Source organism: Hyperolius riggenbachi, chromosome 7, assembly GCF_040937935.1.
Source record: "Hyperolius riggenbachi isolate aHypRig1 chromosome 7, aHypRig1.pri, whole genome shotgun sequence".
Lineage (NCBI taxonomy): Eukaryota > Metazoa > Chordata > Amphibia > Anura > Hyperoliidae > Hyperolius > Hyperolius riggenbachi.
The window spans coordinates 7,420,860-7,437,258 of record NC_090652.1 but is presented as its reverse complement, the minus strand read 5'-3'; the positions used below and the strand labels follow the sequence as shown (position 1 = coordinate 7,437,258).

Sequence of the window (16,399 nt, the reverse complement as noted above, 5' to 3'; positions counted from 1 at the left end):
ACTGCACTGTCTGAGAGATCTTCCTAGCTCCTCCTATTATACAACAGTTTTAGAAGGAATCTGCATTATTTGATGATTTCTTAGGATGCCTGAGACAGTTCTGCACGGATTTCTAAAAACCTACTAACATTTTGTCTCGGACAGTATTGATAAATCTGGCCCTGTGACTCCTAATAAAAACATAAATAGGCTGATCTCTCCCCCCCCCCCCCCCCTTCCCCTTGAACAACACATTTAGGAACAGCATCCCATTAACCAACATACCTGTGTAGCATCTCTTCACAAACAACACATCTAGGCAGTGTTCCCTTAACCAACATAATTAGGCAGCGTGTAGCCTCCCTCAACAATATATTTAGCCAGCGTCTCTCCAAACACAATGTCTGCACCCCAAAGACATAACTACGCAGAATCAAGAAGTGTGGTGTGCTCCCTCAGGTATCAGCATTACCGTAATCGGTCTGGTGTCGCCACCCACCCAAGATATTTGAGTGGAGTTGTCTGGTGTCCCCCCCTCCAAGATATTAGAATGGAGTAGTCTGGTGTCTCCCCACCCAAGATATTAGAATGGAGTAGTCTGGTGCCCCCCCCCCCCCCAAGATATTAGAATGGAGTAGTCTGGTGTGTCTGTCCCCGCCCCAAGATATTAGAATGGTACTAGTAGTCTGGTGTCCCCGCCCCAGATAGTAGAATGGAGTAGTCTGGTGTGTCCATCCCCACCCCAAGATATTAGAATGGAGTAGTCTGGTGCCCCCCCCAGATATTAGAATGGAGTAGTCTGGTGTCCCTGTTGAACATGAATTCATGAATTGAAATTGCCAAACCTGGTGGATTCTCATCCCGTTACAACTAAAAGGAATGGATAACAATTAAGTTGCTTGGTGCTGTTTCCCCCCCCCCCCCCCCTCCGGATATTTTAATCAAGTGACCTGGTGCTCCCCTCCCCCCATATATCAGAAAATAGGCAGCAAGGCCCCTCCCCTTCTTTACGAATTAAATAGCATTGTGCCCCCTTCCCCCATCTGTTAATTAATCACCTTAGAGGCCACTCAATCCCCCTCCCCATGTATGAGTTAAACCTGCTGCCCATCTAATCCCTCCATGTATGAATAACGCTATTGCCACAATTCCCTCATGATGGTCAGTGAGCTGCAAGTAAAATAACAGGGTCTTCAGCAGAAGCCAAGCAGCGATCATAGCTAAAACTATCACCCGAAATAATCACCAATAATCGTTCCGGATAACAGTGACGGAGTGTCTGAGTGGCCTCTACTCACCAGTCAGTACCCAGCGTAGCGCTGACAAGACCTGAACAGATGGGATAAATATTTCAGAGAGACAATGGACAAGAGAGGGATCAGTAAACACTGCAGCTAGTTTACTATCAGTACACAGTTTATACTGGACATAATGGGAGCGCCAAGACAACACCGGGCTCAAATCAGTAATGCAAGTTGCCTATTTTTTTAAATATTAATTTAGGCTTTATTCACATCTAAAATCATAATCAGTAACGCCAGCGGTTTTCGATTTTTTTGTGTGAATTTTTTTAAAGTCCTTATAAATGACTTGGTCAGTGTTTGCCCATTGTAAAATCTTTCCTCATCCAATCTGAAATTTATTAAGAGGTGGGGACATCTTTACTGCTGGCAGGTGCATCACTGCGGAATATGGAATGTTTAATTACTGCATATTCTGAAGTCAGCAGAAACAATGCCTGGTCTCCCACAATGCTCTGGAAAGAGAAGGATTCATGACATCATAGTCTAGGCTAAAAATAACTGGGTAATTTACCAATATACAATATATACTGTACATATAGGCAGTGATTCTGATACTGAAAGCAGGATAATTAAAGAGGCCCTGTAGTGACATATAGCAGAATGCAGTAAAGAGGCCCTGTAGTGACATATAGCAGAATGCAGTAAAGAGGCCCTGTAGTGATATATAGCAGAATGCAGTAAAGAGGCCCTGTAGTGACATATAGCACAATGCAGTAAAGAGGCCCTGTAGTGACATATAGTAGGATGCAGGAAAGAGGCCCTGTAGTGACATACATCAGAATGCAGTAAAGAGGCCCTGTAGTGACATATAGCAGAATGCAGTAAAGAGGCCCTGTAGTGACATATAGCAGAATGCAGTAAAGAGGCCCTGTAGTGATATATAGCAGAATGCAGTAAAGAGGCCCTGTATTGACATATAGCAGAATGAAGTAAAGAGGCCCTGTAGTGACATAGCAGAATGCAGTAAAGAGGCCCTGTAGTGACGTATAGCAGAATGCAGTAAAGAGGCCCTGTAGTGACGTATAGCAGAATGCAGTAAAGAGGCCCTGTAGTGACGTATAGCAGAATGCAGTAAAGAGGCCCTGTAGTGACCTATAGCAGAATGCAGTAAAGAGGCTCTGTAGTGACATATAGCAGAATTCAGTAAAGAGGCCCTGTAGTGACATATAGTAGAATGCAGTAAAGAGGCCCTGTAGTGACATATAGTAGAATGCAGTAAAGAGGCCCTGTAGTGACATATAGCAGAATGCAGTAAAGAGGCCCTGTAGTGACATGTAGTAGAATGCAGTAATGAGGCCCTGTAGTGACATATAGCAGAATGCAGTAAAGATGCCCTGTAGTGACATATAGCAGAATGCAGTAAAGAGGCCCTGTAGTGACATATAGTAGAATGCAGTAAAGAGGCCCTGTAGTGACATATAGCAGAATGCAGTAAAGAGGCCCAGTAATGACATATAGCAGAATGCAGTAAAGATGCCCTGTAGTGACATATAGCAGAATGCAGTAAAGAGGCCCTGTAGTGACATATAGTAGAATGCAGTAAAGAGGCCCTGTAGTGATATATAGCAGAATGTAGTAAAGAGGCCCTGTAGTGACATGTAGTAGAATGCAGTAAAGAGGCCCTGTAGTGACATATAGTAGAATGCAGTAAAGAGGCCCTGTAGTGACATATAGCAGAATGCAGTAAAGAGGCCCTGTAGTGACATATAGCAGAATGCAGTAAAGAGGCCCTGTAGTGACATATAGCAGAATGCAGTAATGAGGCCCTGTAGTGACATATAGCAGAATGCAGTAAGGAGGCCCTGTAGTGACATATAGTAGAATGCAGTAAAGAGGCCCTGTAGTGACATATAGCAGAATGCAGTAAAGAGGCCCTGTAGTGACATATAGTAGAATGTAGTAAAGAGGCCCTGTAGTGGCAAATAGTAGAATGCAGTAAAGAGGCCCTGTAGTGACATAGCAGAATGCAGTAAAGAGGCCCTGTAGTGACATATAGCAGAATGCAGTAAAGAGGCCCTGTAGTGACATATAGCAGAATGTAGTAAAGAGGCCCTGTAGTGACATGTAGTAGAATGCAGTAAAGAGGCCCTGTAGTGATATATAGCAGAATGTAGTAAAGAGGCCTTGTAGTGACATGTAGTAGAATGCAGTAAAGAGGCCCTGTAGTGACATATAGCAGAATGCAGTAAAGAGGCCCTGTAGTGACATATAGCAGAATGCAGTAAAGAGGCCCTGTAGTGACAGATAGTAGAATGCAGTAAAGAGGCCCTGTAGTGACATCTAGCAGAATGCAGTAAAGAGGCCCTGTAGTGACATATAGCAGAATGCAGTAATGAGGCCCTGTAGTGACATATAGCAGAATGCAGTAAAGAGGCCCTGTAGTGACATATAGCAGAATGCAGTAATGAGGCCCTGTAGTGACATATAGCAGAATGCAGTAAAGAGGCCCTGTAGTGACAGATAGTAGAATGCAGTAAAGAGGCCCTGTAGTGACATCTAGCAGAATGCAGTAAAGAGGCCCTGTAGTGACGTATAGCAGAATGCAGTAAAGAGGCTCTGTAGTGACATATAGCAGAATGCAGTAAAGAGGCCCTGTAGTGACATATAGCAGAATGCAGTAAAGAGGCCCTGTAGTGACATGTAGTAGAATACAGTAAAGAGGCCCTGTAGTGACATATAGCAGAATGCAGTAAAGAGGCCCTGCAGTGACATATAGCAGAATGCAGTAAAGAGGCCCTGTAGTGACATGTAGTAGAATGCAGTAAAGAGGCCCTGTAGTGACATATAGCAGAATGCAGTAAAGAGGCCATGTAGTGACATATAGCAGAATGCAGTAAAGAGGCCCTGTAGTGACATAGCAGAATGCAGTAAAGAGGCCCTGTAGTGACATATAGCAGAATGCAGTAATAAGGCCCTGTAGTGACATATAGCAGAATGCAGTAAAGAGGCCCTGTAGTGACATATAGCAGAATGCAGTAAAGAGGCCCTGTAGTGACATGTAGTAGAATGCAGTAAAGAGGCCCTGTAGTGACATATAGCAGAATGCAGTAAAGAGGCCCTGTAGTGACATATGGCAGAATGCAGTAAAGAGGCCCTGTAGTGACATATAGCAGAATGCAGTAAAGAGGTCCTGTGGTGACATATAGCAGAATGCAGTAAAGAGGCCCTGTAGTGACCTATAGCAGAATGCAGTAAAGAGGCCCTGTAGTGACATATAGCAGAGTGCAGTAAAGAGGCCCTGTAGTGACATATAGCAGAATGCAGTAAAGAGGCCCTGTAGTGACATATAGCAGAATGCAGTAAAGAGGTCCTGTAGTGACATATAGCAGAATGCAGTAAAGAGGCCCTGTAGTGACATATAGCAGAATGTAGTAAAGAGGCCCTGTAGTGACATATAGCAGAATGCAGTAAAGAGGCCCTGTCGTGACACAGAGCAGAGTGCAGTAAAGAGGCCCTGTAGTGACATATAGCAGAATGCAGTAAAGAGGCCCTGTAGTGACATATAGCAGAATGCAGTAAAGAGGTCCTGTAGTGACATATAGCAGAATGCAGTAAAGAGGCCCTGTAGTGACATGTAGTAGAATTCAGTAAAGAGGCCCTGTAGTGACATATGGCAGAATGCAGTAAAGAGGCCCTGTAGTGACATATAGCAGAATGCAGTAAGGAGACCCTGTCGTGACACAGAGCAGAGTGCAGTAAGGAGACCCTGTCGTGACACAGAGCAGAGTGCAGTAAAGAGGCCCTGTAGTGACATATAGCAGAATGCAGTAAAGAGGCCCTGTAGTGACATATAGCAGAATGCAGTAAAGAGGTCCTGTAGTGACATATAGCAGAATGCAGTAAAGAGGCCCTGTAGTGACATGTAGTAGAATTCAGTAAAGAGGCCCTGTAGTGACATATGGCAGAATGCAGTAAAGAGGCCCTGTAGTGACATATAGCAGAATGCAGTAAAGAGGTCATGTAGTGACCATAGCAGAATGCAGTAAAGAGGCCCTGTAGTGACATATAGCAGAATGCAGTAAAGAGGCCCTGTAGTGACCTATAGCAGAATGCAGTAAAGAGGCCCTGTAGTGACATATAGCAGAATGCAGTAAAGAAGCCCTGTAGTGACCTATAGCAGAATGCAGTAAAGAGGCCCTGTAGTGACATATAGCAGAATGCAGTAAAGAGGCCTGTAGTGACATATAGCAGAATTCAGTAAAGAGGCCCTGTAGTGACCTATAGTAGAATGCAGTAAAGAGGCCCTGTAGTGACCTATAGTAGAATGCAGTAAAGAGACCCTGTAGTGACATATAGCAGAATGCAGTAAAGAGGCCCTGTAGTGACATATAGCAGAATGCAGTAAAGATGCCCTGTAGTGACATATAGCAGAATGCAGTAAAGAGGCCCTGTAGTGACATATAGTAGAATGCAGTAAAGAGGCCCTGTAGTGACATATAGCAGAATGCAGTAAAGAGGCCCTGTAATGACATATAGCAGAATGCAGTAAAGATGCCCTGTAGTGACATATAGCAGAATGCAGTAAAGAGGCCCTGTAGTGACATATAGTAGAATGCAGTAAAGAGGCCCTGTAGTGATATATAGCAGAATGTAGTAAAGAGGCCCTGTAGTGACATGTAGTAGAATGCAGTAAAGAGGCCCTGTAGTGACATATAGTGGAATGCAGTAAAGAGGCCCTGTAGTGACATATAGCAGAATGCAGTAAAGAGGCCTGTAGTGACATATAGCAGAATTCAGTAAAGAGGCCCTGTAGTGACCTATAGTAGAATGCAGTAAAGAGGCCCTGTAGTGACCTATAGTAGAATGCAGTAAAGAGACCCTGTAGTGACCTATAGTAGAATGCAGTAAAGAGACCCTGTAGTGATATATAGCAGAATGTAGTAAAGAGGCCCTGTAGTGACATGTAGTAGAATGCAGTAAAGAGGCCCTGTAGTGACATATAGTGGAATGCAGTAAAGATGCCCTGTAGTGACATATAGCAGAATGCAGTAAAGAGGCCCTGTAGTGACATATAGTAGAATGCAGTAAAGAGGCCCTGTAGTGACATATAGCAGAATGCAGTAAAGAGGCCCTGTAATGACATATAGCAGAATGCAGTAAAGATGCCCTGTAGTGACATATAGCAGAATGCAGTAAAGAGGCCCTGTAGTGACATATAGTAGAATGCAGTAAAGAGGCCCTGTAGTGATATATAGCAGAATGTAGTAAAGAGGCCCTGTAGTGACATGTAGTAGAATGCAGTAAAGAGGCCCTGTAGTGACATATAGTGGAATGCAGTAAAGAGGCCCTGTAGTGACATATAGTGGAATGCAGTAAAGAGGCCCTGTAGTGACATATAGCAGAATGCAGTAAAGAGGCCCTGTAGTGACATATAGCAGAATGCAGTAAATTATTCAGGATACCCACTTTTACAGTACTTATCCTGGTTTTATCATCAGAATTACTTCCTATATCTATATATTACAATACAGTATATTGGTATATAACCCCACCCTGTCAGTGATGTCAGCTTAGGCTGTCTAGCTATGTGGAATCTTCCACCAAAGCATTCTGGTAGACTAGGTGTTTTTTTCTACTGGCTTTAGAACTCGCAATAAACATTCTGCAGAGCTGCACCTGACAGGACTTAAGAGGTCACCACCAGTGATGCATTTCAGAATGTAAATCAGGGTAAGGACGGATTTTTACAATGGGAAAACACTGACTGTAACTTATATTGTAAAAAAATAAGCAGTTTTATTCATGAGATGATTTTGACTACAGGTCCTCTTTAATGTAAGGTTGGGTCTCCTGATGAAAGAATTACACTCTGCTATACGTCACTGCGGCGATTCTTTCAGCGCAGTTCACTATAAGCGCGCTATCGCTTCCAGGATTTCCCTGACGATTTTTTTCTCTAGGTTTTGTTTTAGAATCCCCCCGGCGGCTTGTAGACTGGCCGGTCTGGCGTGCAAATTCAGCAATTGCGTCCGCCTGCTGCTCTAATCACAGAGTGTGGCGGTGGAGGGAGCGGGTGGGGGCGGGGAACGCGTCTGCTATCATCTGTATCGCGCCCTGTCCTCGCTGACAGCGTGAAAACGGATTGCACCTTTCTCAATCTCGCTCTCTGGCAGCTCCTGCGCCGTTATGATGGAAAAGCCACTTAGCCTGCCATCGGCCATGACATCATTCTCCCCGCGCCCCCTCCGGCGCCCTGTCACATGACTTCTTGTTCGGCCAGATCACTCGCATCAGTACCCTCGCTCTCAGCGGATCTGAGCGCGCTACGCCAGGCTTTCACGCTAATGGATTCCCTCCTGGTCGCCAAGGTGAAGGAGAGGGGACTATTATATCTATACAAGCCTGCCTCTCACCCCAATGATAATGCAGCTATAATCTACAGCCCCAATGAAAAGATCAGACCCCCTCCCTCTTGGGCTTAAAGGACAACTGAAGTGAGAGGGATATGGAGGCTGCCATATCTATTAGCTTTTAAAGAAACTCTGAAGTGAATCTAAATTCCCGTTTTTAACTAGTATTGATCTAAAGCAGTATAGGGCATGCTCAACCGCCGCTATCCCGTGGCAAAATGAGGGGTTTATACCCCCCAAAATCCCTCCGCGCAAAATCCACTACTTACTTGGTCGTGGATTTTGCTGCCGGGGAGGCAGAGCTTTGAGCTGCAGCTCTGCCTCCATGCGCGTCAATCGGCTGCGGATCTCCGCCTCTCCCCCGCCCCTCTCTGTGAAGGAAGATTGAGAGGGGCGGGGAGAGGCAGGGATTGACGCGATGAGAGGCAGAGCTACAGACATAAGCTCTGCCTCATCAGGAAGCACTTCCCGGACCTAGAAGAGGGGATTTAGGGGTTATAAACCCGTCGTTTTGCTATGGGGATGCGGCGGTTTAGCATTACCTATAGTGCTTTACATAAATACTAGTTAAAAACGGGAATTTAGACTCACTTCAGAGTCTCTTTAAAGGATACCACAACTGACATGTGGCATAATGAGATAGACATGTGTATGTACAGTGCCTAGCACACAAATAACTATGTTGTGTTCCTTTTTTTCTTTCTCTGCCTGAAAGAGGTAAATATCAGGTATGTAAGTGGCTAACTCAGTCCTGACTCAGACAGGAAGTGACTGCAGTGTGACCTTCACTGATAAGAAATTCCAACTATAAAACACTTTCCTAGCAGAAAATGGCTTCTGAGAGCAAGAAAGAGATAAAAAAGGGGAAATTCTTATCAGTGAGGGTCACACTGTAGTCACTTCCTGTCTGAGTCAGGACTTAGTCAGCCACTTACATACCTGATATTTAACTCTTTCAGGCAGAGAAAGAAAAAAAGGAGCACAGCATAGTTATTTGTGTGCTAGGCACTGTACATACACATGTCTGTCTCATTATGCCACATGTCAGTTGTGGTATCCTAGTACCAGTTTCCTGGCTATCCTGCTGATCCTCTGCCTCTAATCCTTTTAGCCACATCCCCTGAACAAGCATGCAGCAGATCAGGTGTTTCTGGCATTATTGTCAGATCTGACAAGATTAGCCGCATGCTTGTTTCTGGTGTGTGCTTCAGACACTCTTGCAGCCAAATAGATCAGCAGGACAGTCAGGCAACTGGTATTGTTTAACAGGAAATAATTATGTCAGCCTCTATATTCTTCTCAATTCAATTATCCTTTAAGAGTTATTCCTATTTGTCATCGCGATTTCCCATATGTACAAATTCACGCTTGAGATTTTTCTGGTCCTTTTCACCATTTTAGTACGCATTCGTAGGTAAGTTTTCATTTTGCAATTTTTTTTTCCTGTGCATATCAATGAAGTCGATTTTGATTGAAATGGATCAGTATTTCTAAATTGCACATGATTATTCGTGCAAAAACATGATTTTTATGAGATTTAATTGCGTTGGCATTTATCTTGCACTAAATCCAGAATAACGCATCACGCTCAGACAAAACATTTCTTAAAGGACTGCTGTCGCCAGAATTACATATAATACATATAAAATGTACATTTTTCCCCAGAGTAAAATGTACTGTAAATAACTTTTTTCCTATGTTGCTGTCATTTACAGTAGACAGGAATAATGCTGACAGATCTGACAGGACTAGTCCATCTCCTCATGGGAGATTTTCATTATTACCTATATTCTTTACAAAAGCCCTCCCTGGAAAGGAGCCAGCTACTCCTTTTACACATTTTGGCAGTTGGACTGAGCCACTGCAGTTCAGCAAGTGCTTTTGCGAATAAAGAAATAATTGAGAATCCCCAATGAGGAGATGGGCTAGTCCAAAACCTGTCAGATCTGTCAGATTTTCACTTACCTACTGTAAGTGACAGCAACACAGGGGAAAAATGTTATTTATAGTGCATGTTACTGCAAGAGAAATGTACATTTGTATGTGTGTATTTGAAATGTTACACTTTTTTTTTCCACGACAGTTGTCCTCTAAAACGCACAGGAATTACAATGCAAAAATCGCATGCGAACGCATAAAATATGAAAGAACGATACAGAGAGCCCGAGATAGTGTATTATGTACTGGTAATGATGAATTGATGATAGCGTAAGTATCCTTATCCTTATCCAAGCACCTCTGCCTGTATTTGCCATAGACTCCTCCCCATTGCCTGATGAAGCAGGCAGGTCAGACCTGTGAAACCTTGAAAAGAACCTTGGAGTGTATCAATACATTTTCTATGTTTTAAAAGTGAATACGTTTTTGTGTCTACTTGGAGGAGGTAAGTCCACCACTACCTCCCCATGTTTTAAAAGTTTTATCTATTTGTACAGCATAAAATATGACGTCATTGAAAATACATGAAATGTGTGGCGATCGCTATTTTAGAAAATCACAAATTAGTCGCAAGATAAGTGTGAACTCTGCCTTGAAATCTAACTACGCCTCATTTTATGAACCCCGTAATCCTACCTCTCCTCAATACTAGCGATGGTCAGGCAGATGGTAATCATTCGAGAAAGAGAAATTGTGGAAGGGGTTTCTGGAGCAGTTTTTAAAATGGACCTGAACTCTTGCACAGGACAGAAGAAAAACAGAGAAATGCACCCTGTATGTATTTAGAGAGTTTAGCCTGCCTAATTCCCACCCGTCCGTGACTAATCACAAGTTGTAATTTGATCCCTTAGCCGTCTGCCACGACAGAGCGTCTAATTGGTAAACACAGGATGTTAACCCTATGTTTGCTTCCATGAAAGCAGGAAGTAGATGCACTGCAGACTTATTGCAGGATTTGTATCAGCTGTAACAAGGAAATGTTTTTTTCCTTTTAGGGTATTATGCTGTTGCTTAGCTTTAAGCGCAGAGAGGAAGTTCTGAGTTCAGGTCCGCTTTAAAGAGAACCTGAAGCGAGGAAAATTATTTAAAATAAACACATGACGTAGCTGCAAATGAATATTACATACTAACCTCGCTGTCCGTTCCTCTCAGGAACTCACCATTTTCTTCTTACAGTGATCCCTTCCAGTTCTGACAATATTTTGTCAGAACTGAAATATACCAGTTGCTGTCAGTTATATATCAGCAGCTGTCAGTTACAACTGAATGTGCAAGGTAATGTCCATGTTTCCCTGTGGCTCATGTGGGTGATATTACAGTGTAACCGTGTGCTGACCAGGAAGCTGTTATGGGGTAATGACCATTTTTAAAATGTAGGACGGAGAATTCCATTAATCACAGTGGACAAACAGGACGCAGGAGGGGAGAGAGAGATTGAGGAGTAGACTACACAGGAGGTAAGTATGACCTGTGTATGGTTATTTTGACTTTTTATTTTCAGGTCAGGTCCACTTTAATGCACACCTGAATTGGACCATTATAAATGTTGAATTTTACTTACCAGGGGCTTCCTCCAGCCCCCTCATAGTCTTTCAGGTCTCTCAGTGTCCTCCGGGTCCCCTTCATTGTGCTGCTGCCCCCTGCCAGTCAGTCGCAGCTACTGCGCATGCACGGTCCAGTCCACGTGCCTCCTCGATTGCGCGCCTGTCGCCAGGAGCATTCCGTGCATGCGCGGTTCTCAGAGGAATTGTACTGCGCATGCACAGAGCGTGATTGAGCAGGCATGCAGACAAGAGCCCGCATTTGCAGTGGCCGCAACTGGAATTGCAGCGGTACATGGAGGGGACCTGCAGGACATCGAAGAATCTGAAAGACCGGGAGGGCTGGAAAAAACCTCAAGTAAGTAAAAATCAACTTCATTGCTTCAATGCAGGTGTGCTTTAAGGAAGGATTGTCAGCCACAAAAACACATTCCATTTACCCACTGCTCTGTATTTATTATGCAGTCTGCAACCTGACCCTGCATTGCAAGCATTCCAATATAATCAGAAATGTTTCTGCTGTAATGACTCTTCTCTCAGTCAGCCGGGCTCCTTTCTTGTACATTGCTGAGGAGAGGAAAGCTTGTTATCTTCTCTCCTTACTGATTGGCTGAGGGCAGTTCAGTGTGACATGAAGATGAGAAGGGAAATACACCTCACCCCTCTGCAGAAGCTGCTGGAATACGATCTATGCTGTGCTCACATGTGTTTACAAAGCAAGCTAGATAGGACTGTGCAGTTTCAAGGAGGGAAAAAAAAAAGAGTAAGGGAGGAAATGACATCAGGATCGGCTTCAGTCAGAGGCAAAATGCCCGGAGCAGTCTATTTATTTACTATATAAAATTCACTGAAATCATCGACATTTTTTTTTTCTTAGGATAGTACGACTCCCTCCTGCTTTAACTTATTCTTGACCCCCCCCCCCCCCCCCCTTCCCTGCAGACAGGGCCGGCGCTACCATAGAGGCAAAGGAGGCAGCTGCCCAGAGCTTGTAGGGGCCCCCAGTGGCTACAAGAGCACAAAAAAAATTTCAAATCGACCTTATAGTTTTTGAGAAAATCGATTTTAAAGTTTCAAAGGAAAAAAAATACACATTTAAAAACCAGCCGACTTTAATGGTTAATAACAAATCCACCTTAAATTCTAGAAACCCTAAATTTGCAGGATATGTTAAGGAGATCATTGGGAATAAGAGGAAAAACAATTTTTCAAAAAGACCTTATAGTTTTTGAGAAAATCGATTTTAAAGTTTCGAAGGAAAAAAAAGTATACTTTTAAATGCGGTAAATGTCACTTTTAGTAGCAAACCTGACGGTAGTGTAATTTTACATGTATCAAAAGAAAGAGCAATAAATTTCCTGACGGGGTTTCCAGGGGGTCCATACGCAGCCGCAGCCGCAATATGGCTGTATGAAGATCCCTGGCATTTTTTTCCTATTTTCCCAATTTTTTTTTTATGTTTAGAGTGTGGGAATTTTTTTTTTTAAATTATGTGGGGCCCCCCCCTCCCGAAATTTTTAACCCCTTGTCCCCCATGCAGGCTGGGATAGCCAGAATGTGGAGCTCCGACCGATTGGGACTTCACACCCTGACTATACCAGCTGCAAAAAAGGTCCCTTAATGCCAATTTTTGTTCCGGGGTATCTGTTGTGGGGGGGGGGGGGGGGGGGGGCAGGTTTATTTTGCCCTGGGGCCCCATTGTTGCTTAAAGAGAACCCGAGGTGTGTTTAAAGAATGTTATCTGCATACAGAGGCTGAATCTGCCTATACAGCCCAGCCTCTGTTGCTATCCCAAACCCCACTAAGGTCCCCCTGCACTCTGCAATCAGACATAAATCACAGCCGTGCTGTGAGGCTGTGTTTACATCTGTAGTGTCAGTCTCAGCTGCTCCCCCGCCTCCTGCATAGCTCCGGTCCCTGCCCCTGTCCCTTCCCTCCAATCTGCAGGGAGGGAAGGGATGCAGGCGGGGACTGGAGTTCTGCAGGAGGCGGGGAGAGCAGCAGACTGACACTATAGAGATAAACACAGCCAGCTCTGACAAGCTGTTTGTCAGCAGCGTGGCTGTGATTTATGAGGGATTGCAGAGTGCAGGGGGACCTTAGGGGGGTTTGGGATAGCAACAGAGGCTGGGCTGTATAGGCAGATCCAGCCTCTGTATGCAGATAATATTCTTCAAACCCACCTCGGGTTCTCTTTAAACCGGCCCTGCCTGCAGAAACCCTTTCCTAGACACCTACCCTCCTCCCGATACCTCTAACCACCACCCTACACTATTTCCTAAGCTACTACTTACCTTAAAGTGTAACTGTCGGGCATAAAATCAAAAATCAATTCTTTATTTTTATCTGGTAAACAAGTAATAAGGATGCTAACCAGGCAATCCAAAAGTTACAATCACTATTACTTTTCTTGTTGATAAATGATCACTCCCTTTACTTGACTCTAATTTGGTACAAACAAAATTTTGTACACAAAAAGGAAGTTGCAGGGCATGCTGGGTTGTCCTTTTTTGCTTCTCTACTTCCCCTCAGACTTAACTAATGCAGATTGGCTGAAGCCTCTTTCCCTCCTGTTTTCCCTCCCACACCTCTGTTCCTCTCTGATTGGCCAATATTTCTCATGCTGAGACAATGCACTTTCTATAGTGGAGGGCAGGCAATGCATACACAATCAGGCAGAGGAGAGAAAGGGAGGAAATGACATCAGGATTGGCTTCCAAATAGCCACACTTAAAATGGGGAATGCTAAGAAGGATTTTCTCTTTTTTTACTGAAGAAAAATCACTAAAATCAAAACGTGGACAGTACAATACATATGTAAGTAGAGGAAGTATTTATCTACTTATATATGTGTTGTTTTTTTCTGAGATAGTATGGCTGACAGCTTCTCTTTAACCTAGCTATGACAGTGTCTAGGATTTAAAAAAATAGTAAGCGAGATAATGACATTAGGGTTGGCAACTTGGCATCAGTCACAGGCAGTAAAGATGGAAAATGCCTGGAACAGTTTCCTCTTTACTAAAACCAAAACGTGCACAGTACAACTCAAGTTATGTTAGTAGAACAAGTATTTATCTATTTAAGCAAATAAAGAAGAAAAAAAAAAAAACGAAAATGACCTCATCTAGACATCTGATTGGCCACTCGGCGCAAATGCTCAATTCTTGCACTAGACGTATGCCAGTTCCCTCTGCCCCACCACTCTCATACGGGTATAACAAACATTTTATCATAGGATAGATTTGGCAATTGACTGTGTCATGCCTGAGTACTGGCCATGATAGGACAGCGTGGGACTGCGACACTCAATACCTCAGAACTTATCAGTGAAGGGCAATAATTGTAAAAAATTATAAGATTGAAATACTTACATTCTATGTACATTTCTAGAATGTGCATTTCCTCCAGTAAAACGCACTGTACATTACTTTTTTTCCTGTTTTGCTGTCACCTACAGTAGGAAAATATATTCTGGACTATCCCATCTCCTCATGGGGGAGTCTCAGGTATTTATTCATTTACAAAAGCACTTACCGAACAGTAGATGCTCATTCCAATAAATAGTCTAAAATGAGTAGGGAAGCCGGTTGGTATCTTTTTATAGATGCTATCCAGAGAGCTTTTGTAAAGATTAAAGGTCATATGGAAAATCCCCCATGAGGAAATGGAAAAGTCCAAAATCTGTCAGATCTGCTAGCTTTTTACTACCTGCTATAAGTCTCAACAACATATGGAAAAAGTAATTTATAGTGCATTTTACTTGGGGAGAAATGTACTGTGCTGTGCACCTATCCATACAGGCGTACACCTCTCCCCCCTGCAGCTGTGCACCTCTCCATACAGGCTTACACCTCTCCTCCCTGCAGCTGTGCACCTTTCCATACAGGCTTACATCTCTCCTGCCTGCAGCTGTGCACCTATCCATACAGGCTTACACCTCTCCTGCCTGCAGCTGTGAACCTCTCCATACAGGCTTACACCTCTCCCGCCTGCAGCTGTACACCTCTCCATACAGGCTTACACCTCTCCTGCCTGCAGCTGTGCACCTCTCCATACAGGCTTACACCTCTCCCCCTGCAGCTGTGCACCTATCCATACAGGCTTACATCTCTCCCCCCTGCAGCTGTGCACCTCTCCATACAGGCTTACACCTCTCCCCCTGCAGCTGTGCACCTCTCCATACAGGCTTACATCTCTCCCCCCTGCAGCTGTGCACCTCTCCATACAGGCTTACACCCCTCCTGCCTGCAGCTGTGCACCTCTCCATACAGGCTTACACCTCTCCTGCCTGCAGCTGTGCACCTCTCCATACAGGCTTACACCTCTCCTGCCTGCAGCTGTGCACCTCTCCATACAGGCTTACATCTCTCCCCCCTGCAGCTGTGCACCTCTCTATACAGGCTTACACCTCTCCTGCCTGCAGCTGTGCACCTATCCATACAGGCTTACACCTCTCCTGCCTGCAGCTGTGCACCTCTCTATACAGGCTTACACCTCTCCTGCCTGCAGCTGTGCACCTATCCATACAGGCTTACACCCCTCCTGCCTGCAGCTGTGCACCTCTCCATACAGGCTTACACCTCTCCTCCCTGCAGCTGTGCACCTCTCCATACAGGCTTACACCTCTCCTGCCTGCAGCTGTGCACCTCTCCATACAGGCTTACACCTCTCCTGCCTGCAGCTGTGCACCTCTCCATACAGGCTTACATCTCTCCCCCCTGCAGCTGTGCACCTCTCCATACAGGCTTACACCTCTCCTGCCTGCAGCTGTGCACCTATCCATACAGGCTTACACCTCTCCTGCCTGCAGCTGTGCACCTCTCTATACAGGCTTACACCTCTCCTGCCTGCAGCTGTGCACCTATCCATACAGGCTTACATCTCCCCCCCCCAGCAGCGGTGCACCTCTCCAGACAGGCTTACACCTCTCCTGCCTGCAGCTGTGCACCTATCCATACAGGCTTACACCTCTCCTGCCTGCAGCTGTGCACCTCTCCATACAGGCTTACACCTCTCCTCCCTGCAGCTGTGCACCTCTCCATACAGGCTTACACCTCTCCTGCCTGCAGCTGTGCACCTATCCATACAGGCTTACACCTCTCCTGCCTGCAGCTGTGCACCTCTCTATACAGGCTTACACCTCTCCTGCTTGCAGCTGTGCACCTATCCATACAGGCTTACACCCCTCCTGCCTGCAGCTGTGCACCTCTCCATACAGGCTTACACCTCTCCTCCCTGCAGCTGTGCACCTCTCCATACAGGCTTACACCTCTCCCCCCTGCAGCTG

General features: G+C 44.8%; 1 protein-coding gene across 5 annotated transcripts in view; it reads right to left on the bottom strand.

The window, feature by feature from the left end:
- Positions 1–16,399, bottom strand: part of RAI1 (retinoic acid induced 1) — a 275,318-nt gene that overhangs the window by 131,545 nt on the left and 127,374 nt on the right. The gene's annotated exons all lie outside the window — the stretch shown is intronic.